Genomic DNA, 12,915 nt, shown 5'->3' with positions numbered 1-12,915 from the left:
ACTCTTGTTATTTCTACCTTCCCAATATCTTCCATGTATATTCCCTTCTTTCTAGGTAAACAGCCAACATCTTGTTTCAGGAATTCCTCAACTCATGTTATATAGCTATTGCTATAGCTTTCTAGTTGGTCTGCTTGCCTCACATCACTCTAAGGTTGAGGCTCCTTCCAAGGCTTCCTCTGACCCTGAGGATTCCTTTGCTTGTTTTTTAAAGCATTCATGGGCTGACCCATTCTTATCTTTCTAGTATTATAATGCTTTACTCTGCTTGCAGTGCTCCATGACCCAGAGACACTGGCTTTTTTAGTCTTTCCTTCATAAAATACTTCACTTCATGACTTTTTTCCCCCACTGTTTGTTCCATACTTGCTCCTTCTTCTCTTTTGCTTTTTGATTCATTCAAGACTGTTTAGATACTTTCTTTTTTCAGTAAGCCTCTTCAAGTGTGTCCACTGTCCCTTGTTCTGATTGCTAATATTTTACTTCTCAGATCATCTTCCATTCACATTTTTCATATGTTGCATGGATAATTTTTTTTTATATGTTGTCTTCTCCATTAAAGTGTAATTTCCTTGAGGGCAGAACCATGTTTTTGCCTTTCTTTGTATGCTTAGTGCTTAGTACAGTGCCTGCCAAATAGTAAATGCTTAACACATACTGATTACCTTCCTGGTACTTAATGTTAACTGGAGCCTCTATATAGTTAACTAGTCCTCCATGACAAGGAGGTTATTGAAATTGGTGTGTGTGTGTGTGTGTGTGTGTGTGTGTGTGTGTGTGTGTGAAGGGGTAGTTCTTGGTTAGTAATAGTTCATGTTTGAAAAAGAGTAGTGTTAACTTTGCAAATGTAGTGACTTTGATCAAGGAGAAAAATATCTAAAACTTCATTTCTTTAATACTTGGTGCTCAAACAAACTGGGACCTGGGAAAGACCTTAACTTTAAAAGAGCAATGTCTTCCACTGCATCTGGGGCTATCTCCAGTCATTCTGATCTGTCTTGATATTGAAGTCTGATGACTCTGTAGAAGAGAGAGAGACTGGTAATTTTGCACAGTCTTGCCTCACTTAAATTCAATTTGTTTGCAAGTCTAGAGATCACCTTCCTGATGTCACTGGCCCTCTTAGAGAACAAAGGATTAACAATAATAACAGTGCTCAGATGCCTTTACACATTAGACAAAATTCTCTGGTTTCTATAAGCTAGAAGATTGTGTCCTCTATCTAGTCACAATGTAATGATAGTATTAGGTAAGGGCTCTAATGATTGGATTATATACTACCAAGTGGGGTGGAGGGTGGGGGGGGTTAAAAAAAAACACAACTGGAACTCTAGAATCCTGGTGGCATCAACAATGAGAAAAGGGAACCTGAAGAGAACTGCATTGAGATGAGGAATAAAGCAGCCATGGAAATCATTATCTTAAGGGAAACATGAAGACTGAACTGAGAAAAATGAGGGACTGTAACAAAACAGAAAAACTATAGCTAGTAGGGAAGACAAAAAGGAACCCCATGAAAAAATTATGGCCATGATGTCCCCAAATCCAGGACAATCCAAATTCTGGAGCTAGATCTAATAACACTAATAAATAGTGTTAGAGAAAGACAAGAAGTTTCAGCTCTTCTTCAGAGTCTATGCCAAAAGCTAAAGGTGGGAGGTTTTTTCTTTTTTTTGGGGGGGTGGGGGAGAGTAGGAGAAAAAAACTCTGCAGTAGGGATTAAAGGATAGATTGTAAATCCCCTAGAGGGATAAAAGACTGAACAAATTTGTGTATATGAGTGCAAAGAATGTTTTTACTACTACTTGATTTATTTCCTTGTTATTTATGTTATTTTGTGTCTTAATTAAATGTTCTTACTACTGGATTTATTTGCTTCTTCTGTAGCCTGATGATTATATATAGGCTAGGGGTTCAGGTTATGAGCTGAATAACTAATTAACTAAAACACCTCCACTTTATACCTAGGAAAAGTAGCAGGGGATTACAGAGTTTACATTAGAAAGGTAGCCCAGTGCTATGGAAGATATTAACAAAGCAGAAAGATATCAGTTTTATCTATGCAGCAGCCATAATGTCAAGGCATTATGGGATATTGCAAAGTACTGGCATCAGAAAAGTGTCTGAAAAAGTGCACTAGTTCTAGGGTAGGTAATATATTCCTCTCTGAGCCAGAATTCAGGGGTGACATGATATTACCTTTTCCAACAATTGTTTTCTTTAATTTCCATTTTTAAATTTATTTCCTGTGAGAATGAACTGACTAGAATTCATTTGTGTCGGAGAGTGAAGGTGAATTTCTTATTAACTATCCCAGGTAATGGGCAGCTTCAGCTCAAGATGTGTAGAGATCTTCAATTACTTAGGGCTGAAGCAGTGGGGGAACTAATGGAGGGAGTGATTAATACAGCTTTCAACTCAGAGCAAGGAAGAAATGAGTGCCTTTGTATACTTGGGTGACATCATCTAAAAGGTGGGCTCTCTGGTTCAAATTTCTCACAGAGATATAAATACTCTAACTGTATGCAGTGTGGAATTTTTAAAGTCCTTCCCACAAGCTATATGGGACCATTTTTTTAAAAGGAAAAAAATTAAAATCCTTATAAAACTGACTCCTTTGAAACAAATTACATTTCCCTCTGAGTGGTAGGAACAGTGTTCATATAAAACAGAAAGAAGAGAGTGGGTTGAATTGCCTTTGGGAAATTCCAAAGTTCTTTTTAACAGCCCCAAGCTTCTCCCATATATTTAGAGGTCCATCTTTTTTCATTGTAATATTCTTCTGATGCTGTTGTACAGAACACCACGGCCTCTGAAGAATTAAATTGAAGGCAATACAGAGGTGCAGAATAGGCATGGGCATGAGCAGTATATAACAAATAAGAAAATATGAAGGAGAAGGGTTAAAGATAACATCTAAAACATGTATATAAAATAGATAACAAAAATATCATCTGACAAGAATGAGAGATAATTGATGAGAGGCCTTATTCTGAATTGGTTTTCTGTTGTCAATAATAAATGAGAAAGGTGTACTCATAGGAGTAGCCAGATCAGATCCAAGCAGGATAGGTAGGTATGGATCTGCTTTGGGCGAGTGAATTCAATTATTGGAAGACTATTCCCATTGATGAGGTCAAAGACTCATTTGGTTATTGAGGTTTTCAAGTTGAGAGACTTCAACAAAGTTTTTAAATATTGGGTCATTGCATATGATGAGCTAAGCTGTTTTTCATAGACTAATAAGGTTGGAAGTAGATCAATGGGTCAATAAATAAACATTTTCTTTCTTTCTTACTGAGGAAATTGGGGTTAAGTGACTTGACCATGGTCACACAGCTAGGAAGTGTTAAGTGTCTGAGACCAGATTTGAACTCGGGTCCTCCTGAATTCAGAGCTGGTGCTCTATCCACTGTGCTATCTAGCTGCCCCAGAATAAACACTTATTAACTGCCTACTATGTGCTAGGCACTCATTCATTGATCTCTTAATTGCTAAATCTAATGACTTTTTCTCAAGCTTCATTTTTCCACTTCTTTACATCCTTTGGCATTGTCAATAACTCTTCCCTTTGATATTTTTCCTCTTTGGATTTCCTACTCTCTCCTCATTCTACCCATTTCACGGATTCTCCTGTGTTTTCTTTGTCGGATCTTCCTGTAGGTTATATCCACGATCTCTGGGTGTCCCCCAAGGTCTATCCTCATCTTTCTTCTTTTTTTGCCCTCTATACTATTTCACTTGGTAATCTCAACTACCATGGATTCAGTTATCATCTCTATATTCATTATTCTCATACATACTTACCTATGCTTAGTCTTTCTCAGAGCAACTAGGTGGTAGGGCATGTATAGAGTATCAGAAAGACCTGAGGTAATAAATGAACTCAGATATTTACTAACTTTTATCTTGGGCAAATCATTTCACCCTATTTACCTCAGTTTCTACATTTGTAAATGATCTGGAGAAGGAAATGATAAACAGTCTAGTATCTTAGCCAAAAAACCTCAAATAGGGTCACAGAGAATTCAACACAACTGAAAATGCTGAACAACAACAAAGATCTCTCAAGTTTGAATCTCCACCTGCCTATTGGACACCATAAATTGAGTATCCCATAAATAACACATCATATCTACTGAACTCACTTTTTCACCCAAACCTTCTCTTCCTTCTAACTTGTCTGTTATTGTTTTTATTTAAATTTATTTAGTTAATATTTTCACCAATTACATTTAAAACAATTTTTGGTGCTTTTTTATTATAGCTTTTTATTTACTAAAACAATTTTTAAACATTTGTTTTTAAAACTTTTGAGTTCCAGTTTCTCTCCCTTATCCCCACCTCCAGCCCCTATTAATAAACCACATGTGCAATTATACAAAACATTTTCACAAAAATCATATTGTAAAAGAAAACATAAACCTCCCACCTTAATTTTTAAAACCCTCAAGAAAAATAAAATTAAGAGAGAGAGAATGTGCTTCAATCTGTATTCAGATACAATCAATTCCTTCTCTGGGTATGGATAGAATTTTTCATCATAAATCCCACAGAGTAGTCATAGATCATTGCATTACTGAGAATAGCAAAGCCATTTACAGCTGGTCATTCCAGAACATTGTTATTACTTTGTGCACAGTACATTTTACTTTGCTTGAGTTCATGGAGGACTTTCCAGGCTTTTTTCTGGGAGCATCCTGCTTATCATTTCCCATAGAAAAATAATATTCCATCATAAACACATAACAATATATTGAGTTATTCCCCAATTGATAGGCATCTTCTTGATTTCTAATTTTTTTGCCCTGAGAAGAGAGCTGCTGTCAATATTTTCTTGGTACATAGAGGTCATTTTCCTTTTTGTAAAAAAATTCTTTTGATACTCTTCTAGTGGTATTTTTAGGTCAAAGAATATGCATAAATAAAAGGATATGCATAGATATGTATAAATAAAACACATAAAACTCCAGGGTAAGATGGTTTTCTACACCCATATTGAATGTATATGTTATTTCCTCTTTGAGCCAATTCTGATTATTCACTCACTCAACCCTTTCTTCCTCTTCTTTTCCATTTTTGCCTCTTTTTTATGAAAGATGATTTAGATCAATACACTTCTCCTTCTCCCATTCTCCCAGTACATTCTTTTCTTGCCCCTTAATTTCATCACTTTTCAAAAAGATATTATCCTTTTATATTCAACTCACACCTGTGTTCTCTGTCTATACATACTCAAGGATCATTCCAGCATTTGGAATGTAAACAGATAAATTTTATTAAGTTCCTTATGATATCATTTTCCTCATTACCTCCTTATATGTCTCCTGAGTCCTGTATTTGGAAATCAAATTTTTCAATCAGCTTTTTTTTTTTTCATCACAAATGTTTGAAAATCCTTTATTTCATTGAATTTCTACCTTTTCCCCTGAAGGATGATACTCAGTTTTGCTGAATAGGTGATTCTTGGTTGTAAACCTAGCTCCATTGAATATCATATTACAAGCCTTTGAGTCCTTTAATGTAGAAGCTGCTAAATCCTATGTTATCCTTATTGTGACTCCACTATACTTGAATTGTTTCTTTCTGGATGCTGGCAATATTTTCTCCTTTGAACTGGGAGTTCTGGAATTTGGTTATATTATTTCCAGGAGTTTTCATTTTGTGAAAGTGATTGGTAGATCATTACCAATTTCAGAAGGTAATTGGTAGATTCTTTCCATTTCTATTTTACTTTTTGGGTCTAGAATATCAGGAGAATTTTCCTTGGTACTTTCTTGAACAATGATGTCCAGACTTTTTTTTTTTTTTATCATGACTTTTAGTAGACAAATAATTATTAAATTATCTCTCTTGGATCAATTTTCCAGGTCAGTTTTTTTTTTTTTATGGCAATGAAATATTTTTCTGGGGGGCTTTGTATGTAGGAGCTTTGACTTTGTTATATTCTGAGTGTGAATTTTGAACTTCATTGTCACCATAGTAACTTTCTATGATCAGAAATTTTTTTTGCTATCTACACATTTTCCTAGCCTGTTACTCAGCTTTTGTTTCCAGTGGGTAGGCTGCATTCTCCCAAGCTGTTTTCAGAGATCCTTCCAGGGACCTGACCACAAGCACTCTTTTTCTGCCCTGAAATTGTTAGGAGTGTTCCCGCTCCACTGTGGCTATAAAATTTAGTGTATTAAAGCAACATAGTTCTCCTTTGCTGATGCTGGTGTGACCTATGCTGGGATTGCATGCTGGATGCCTTCCCTACCTTTACCATTCAGCCCCCATCTCTTATCTCATCCCCATCCCTTTTGCCACAGACTTTTTCTGCTGACTTTTCAAGTTGTCTTTGGTGTTGGGCTGAGAGGTCTGGAAGCCGCCAGTAGTGCCACTGATTCAGAGGTTCTTAGACCCTTTCTGCTTTACTGGTGTGGGGTCAGGGCTGGGGTCAGGCTTGTGCTAGCATGGCCTTCATCAGGATTGCAGGCTGGACTCCCACCCTGGTGTCAGAAACTTTTCTGCTGAGTTTCTAAATTGCCTTCAGCTGGAAAATATTCTATTCTGCCTTTTTGAGCAATCTGATGCTCTAAAATTTCTTTAGAGTCATTATTTAAAGGAATTTGGAGCAGTTTGGAGGGAGGTTGGGCAAGTTCCTGCCTTTACTCTGACATCTTGGTTTCTCTTCCCTTTTCTGTTATTGTTGAAGACACTACTATACACTAAGTCACCCAGGCTCACAACTTAAAGGTTATTCTTGACCATTCTCATTGTCTCACCCCATATCCAATCTTATGCAAATTCTGTTGATTCTACCAATACAATATCCATCATATGCCCCAAATCTTTTCTCAGACATTGTCAGCACCCTCATGCAGAACTTTATCACCTCAAGCCTGAACTATTGGAGTAGGCTTCTAGATGATCTCTTTCTGTCCCCACTACAGCTCATCTTCCATTTGGATATCTAAGTAATATCTCTAAAGCAAGGACTATGTCATCCATTCACTTAGTAAAACAACAACAACTCCCTATTTTTTTTCCTAGTATCAAATATAAAATCCTCTCTTTAGTTCCCTACTGCTTTTCTAGTCTTTTCATACTTTACTCCTCTTTGACAATGTCTTTCTAGCTATATTTTGCACAAGATACTCTTTTCCCTGATAGTGAATTTTTATTTTATTTTATTATTTTTTATTATAGCTTTTTATTTATAAGATATATGCATTTGCAATTTTTCAGCATTGACAATTGTAAAACCTTTTGTTCCACTTTTTCCCCTCCTTTCGCCTCCTCGCCCCCCAGATGGCAGGTAGACCAATACATGTTAAATATGTTAGGGTATATGTTAAATACAATATATGTATACATATCCATACAGTTATTTTGCTGCACCTGAAGAATTGGACTTTGAAATAATATACAATTAACCTGAGAAGGAAATCAAAAATGCAAGTGGACAAAAACAGAGGGATTGGAAATGCTATGTAGTGGTTCACACTCATTTCCTAGAGTTCTTTCACTGGGTGTAGCTGGTTCTATTCATTATTAAACAAATGGAACTGGTTTGGTTCATCTCTTTGTTGAAGAGGGCCATATCCATCAGAGTTGATCATCATATAGAATTGTTGTTGAAGAATATAATGATCTCTTGGTCCTGCTTATTTCACTCAGTATCAGTTCATGTAAGTTACTCCAGGCCTTTCTGAAATCATCCTGCTGGTCATTTCTTACAGAATAATAATATTCCATAATATTATATACCACAATTTATTCAGTCATTCTCCAGTTGATGGGCATCTATTCAGTTTCCAGTTTCTGGCCACTACAAAGAGGGCTGCCACAAACATATTTGCACATGTGGGTCCCTTTCCCTTCTTTAGGATCTCTTTGGGATATAAGCCCAGTAGTAACTGGATCAAAGGATATGAAACCCTAACCCTAAATTTGTGCACAGTTTGATAACTTTTTGAGCATAGTTCTAAATTGCTCAACAGAATGGCTAGACATATTCACAATTCTACCAACAATGTAACTGATAGTGAATTCTCACTGGTTCTCTCCTGTGCCTAAAATTCTCTCCCTCCTCATGTCTATCTCTTGGACTCCCTGGCTCTCTTCAAGTTCAGATAAAATACTTCCTTTTATAAGAAGCCTTTTCTGTTCCTCCACAACGCTTAGTGTTCTCCCTTTGTTGATTATTTCCATTTTTTCTTGTATATATCTTACTTATACATAGATTTTGTTTGTTACATTTGGATTTATTTATTTGATTGTGAGAAGGGCAGGGACTTTAAAGAAAGGGACTGCTTTTACTTTTTCTTTTTGATTCCCAGTGTTTAGCATGTAAATAGTAGGTGGTGCCATGTAAATAGTAGGTGGTAAGTAAAGATTCGTTGCCTGTTGTTGTAAAATTACTCCACATGGAGATAAGTAGTATGAAGTTTATTATTCTCTACCCCCTAAACTAGCTCTTTTTTTCTGATTTCCCAATTACTGTAAATTATTGTGCCATTTTCCCCATCACCCAGATTCATTTGATTCCATTCTTACATTCTTTTATCGCATCTGATCATTTGATCAAATTCTCTATCACAATTTCTCTTACTTCATGGAATATTGCCATGGTGAAAGCATTAGATTTGGAATCAAAAGTTCTCAATCCTTGGTATCCTGCCTCTACCACCACCCAGTGATTAGCATAGTACCATAAATATGTCGATATTAGGAGACACCTTGTTTTCCAGAGCTAAGGCCCAGCAAGCAGGCTGTGTCACGAGCTTGGCATAACAACAATCCTTTGCACTAACTGTCTGGATGATCTTAGCCACAGTAAAATCCCAGAATTATTTCTGGTCACGAAGCCGTATTATGAATCAAACGTGTCACAATTTTGCTGTTAGCCTCATTGTCAGGGCAATAGCTCACTGCATAATCATTAGGTATAAATATTGAAATTTTCTCCCACGAAAGCAGTTCTACCCTACACCCACTAGGGAGGGGGCCCCAGCACATGTGTCCTTACTTATAAGCTATTTTTCTCACGTTAAAATTAAACATCTGTTTGATCTCTGAGTCTCTTGTCTCCAGCCTGCTCTGTTCAGCTCTGGCCACCCACAGGTTAGAAGCTGGTTTCTTCCAGTTGACAAAAGGTATGTTGATAGATTATCTCTGCAATCTGGATATTTCTGGGCCTCAATTTTCTGATCTGTGAAATGAGGGAGTTAGACAATTTGATCTCCAGCTTCCTTCTACTTTTTAATCTATGATCTTATAATCTCTTCCTATTCTAACTTCTATCAATCTAATCTAGGCATTGTTATCTCTTACTTACTTTCTCTCTGTCTGTCTGTCTGTCGTCTCTCTGTGTCTCTCTGGGTTTCTGTCTCTGTCTTCTTTGTCTCTCTCTCTCTGTCAATGTCTCTCTGTGTATCTGTCTCTCTGTATCTCTGTGTCTCTGTTTCCCTCTGCCTGTCTGTCTCTGTCTCCCTCTGCTTTCTCTGTCTCTGTCTCCCTCTGCCTCTCTGTCTCTGTCTGTCTCTGTCTCTCTCTCTCTCTCTCTCTCTCTCTCTCTCTCTCTCTCTCTCTCTCTCTCTCTCTGTCTCTGTCTCTGTCTCTGTCTCTCTCTTTCTATTATCCTGTCTCCTGTTTCTATCAATTTTAATTCAACCTGAGAGTAACATGAAGGAAAACGCTTCTTAAGAAGCCTGCTGAGGCTTCTTAAGAATCAGACTCTTATGAGTAAAGACCAAATACTTCCTAAAGTCTCCTGTGAGGAATAATCAGTAGATGAACTAATTACTCTACTGTTTATGTTTCTATTGTGCCTGTTTCATGCCATTCTAAACTAGGCTTTATAACTTAATCAGATGTGTTTCCATATAAAAGTGATTCCTGGACCTAGTTAAGGCTTATGAAGCCTGTGAAATTCAAGCACAATTTAATTTATTAATAGTCACTAATGATCTGTAAATAAGCTACAATCTTTTAGGTAAAGAAACCAAACAATTGTTCTGTTTGAAGTATAAACAGAGGGTAATTTGTGGATTTTCTAATTGCTTTTTTCTGCCTGGCCATTAGCCAAAATTCATTCTAATAACCTGGCCACTGTTAAAGACTTTATTTGAAGTCTAGCTGTGGATGAGTATTAGGGGCCAAGATCTGGGATTTGTGGCCTAAAGCTCCTGGAATCCTCCTGTATTCATTTATTCTCTCCCTCCCTTATTCATTCAAGAAATATTTGTCGAGCATTTGCAGTGTGTAAAGTAAGTAAATGAAGGTTTTACTGGGGGCTTCCCTTAGGGGCTTGGGTATTCCTACATGGGATGGGGTTATAGCCATTATAATGATTGTGATTTCTGTGTTTGTAAAGAGTTGTGATAACAATAAGATGTGACATTTACATAGTACATTTAAATTTCCAATACATGTATACACTTTCTCCTCATAACAACTCTATGAAGTAGGGACAACATTTTTTTAATTCCCATTTAACATATGAGGGAAAGTTAGATAACTTGTTCATGTTCCCAGAGGTAATAAGTATCAAAGCAGGATAAGATTCAAACATAGGTCTTTTCTGATTCTAAATAGAGTCTTTTTCACAATACCACACTTCCTCTCATGATAACATGTTGAGCTAAGTATGAAAGCAATTTACTTGGAGAGATGCCCAGAATGCTACCTTACTATGTTCTTTTTTTTTTCTTTTAGGTCATATCTCTTCCCAGTCCCAAGCCCCATACATCCTTAACATTAGCACTTTAAATATGGCCTCTGCCATGAAGATAAAGGTGACATTTGTCAAGTCCTATTCACAGTAATGAGCAGGGATATATTAATGGAGGACCACTGGACAATTCTGTTTTATTGCACATTTTGCAGCACTGGTATAGAGTTGGAGACCACAACCAGAAAAAGAGGTGGGAACATGAACTTAAGTATGAAGGTGTTGTGAAATTGAAAGAGTTAGAAAAAAGAGAAAGAAATCTCATGGCAAAGGAATTTACCAGAAGTGGATGTTATAGAACTGAGTTTCAGGTGATACAATGGAACAGGCAGAAAAAGAAATGGAAAAACCAAAAAAAAAAAAAAAAAAAAAAAAAGGAAAAAAACAAAGTCAAGCTCGAAGAGACAAGATTGAATAGTATTGGAAAAGGCAGGATGGTCAAAATAAGCAAATAGAGCTTTACTTGGAAATTTGTACATATGGGGTTCATGATGCTGATGTTCCGTCATTTTTCATTAATGTCTGACTCTCCATGGTCTCATGGTTTTCTTAGAGAAAATACTGGATTGATTTACCCTTTCTTCACCTCATTACATTATGAAGAAACTTAGGCAAAGTTAAGTGACTTGTCCAGAGTCACACAGCTACTAAGTATTAGATGCTGGATTTGAATTCATAAAGATGAACTCTTTTGTTTCCAAACTTACTGCTCCCCTACTGTGCCAATTAGCTCCCCCAAACACAAGGTAAGAAGTAGGAAACACTTAGTTTGAAAGATAGGAAAGGTGAACATAGTAGAATACTGGAAAAAGCAATAAGAAGACCTAGCATTGGATCATCTACTATCCAATAAAAGTCTATTAAATAATTATTAAGTACCTCCTTAGTACAAGATAGAGAAAGCTTTCTCACTGGGAATTACCCATACTTGTAATATTCTCTCTAAAATTTAATCTTCTCTGTTGAGTTTTTCTTTGGGGGTCTCTGGGAGCAGCCTTCCTTTCAGTTCAGTAATCACCACAAGTGCAACCAGGGATTAAGGTCCAAATCCTTTATTGTCTTCTTCAAAGTCTTGTCTCCTTTCCTGCTGCCCAGTTAGTCTTCTTATAGTCCATATCTCTTATTATCTCCTTCCTGGGACTGGGCAGTTTTCTGGAGAGCCTTTCAGTCTGGCCTTGGTTCTGAGAGCTTGAGCTCCCATCTGCTTTCTCTGGCTTCTGAATCTTTCTGACTGATTCCTGGCTGAGGCTCCTAGTTTATATATGCTCTCTTATCAAAGGTGTGAATCTTGTAGAATTATAGTAAGTACTAAGTACATATACTGAACTAGAGAACTGTTAAGCATCATGCTAAATTAGATTAACTATTGTCTCTATCAATTCCACTGACTTAGTACCTTGTAAGAATCCTTTGTTTCAAGTTCAGAGTTCTGGCCCATAACACATACTAATGGAATCACAGATGTGGACAAAAAAAATGCATGGCAATTTGGCTTAAGGAGATATAAAATGTAAATCTAAGCATATATGTGATGTTTTCAGGAGGAAGAAAGTAATAACAACTAGAGAGATTGAGAAAAATCTTCTCTTATGGGTAGCAAATGAACTAAGCCTTGAAATAAATTAGGGATTCTACAAGCCAGAGATAAAGAAAGAGTACATTTCAGACATGGGTAGAGAGCCAGAATGAATTTATGGAGGTAGGACAAGAAGTACCATTCTAGGGGTGGGGTGTCAATTTGGCTATAATGAAGAATGTGTTAAAATGAGTAAGGTGAGATCAGTATGCTTGTAGTTAATTCTTTTGAGCAAACTGAAGCTGAGGCTTTTACTTGAGTTCAGGAGATGAGTTACTAAACTAAAGCTAATTGGTTGTACTTACTAAGCCCTGTACCAATAGGATAATGGTACCAGTAGGATATGGAGGTAGGACTGCAATGATGTCTGAGGAGAGATGAACTAACCTAAATCAGAAATAGAGGAGGTCCACTATAATATCCACGATATAGTATCCATTATATTTACAGACTGGTTAAGATAAAGATAGTCTAAAAAAGAATGCAGAGAAATATGCAAAAATCTCAGAGGATTCCATAATAATCAAAATAATTCTTCTCTCCATTGAGACCTACTTTTCAACCAAGGGACCATAAAGACTTTCACTCTTAGAATAGTGGATAGAGCACAAGGAGTGGAGTC

The 12,915-nt window shown here is 36.7% G+C and overlaps 1 long non-coding RNA gene across 1 annotated transcript; it reads left to right on the top strand.

Moving 5' to 3' along the window:
- Window positions 1-1,407: 1,407 nt before the first annotated feature.
- On the top strand, window positions 1,408-11,191 carry LOC127557949 (uncharacterized). Its single transcript, XR_007952674.1, has 2 exons — window positions 1,408-1,652; window positions 10,702-11,191. It is a non-coding gene; the product is annotated as an uncharacterized LOC127557949 (long non-coding RNA).
- The last annotated feature ends 1,724 nt before the right edge of the window (window positions 11,192-12,915 follow it).

The sequence above is a fragment of the Antechinus flavipes genome, chromosome 3 (assembly GCF_016432865.1).
Source record: "Antechinus flavipes isolate AdamAnt ecotype Samford, QLD, Australia chromosome 3, AdamAnt_v2, whole genome shotgun sequence".
NCBI classification, from domain to species: Eukaryota; Metazoa; Chordata; class Mammalia; order Dasyuromorphia; family Dasyuridae; genus Antechinus; species Antechinus flavipes.
Note: the sequence above shows the minus strand (reverse complement) of the source record. Positions and strands in the feature narration are given on the sequence as shown.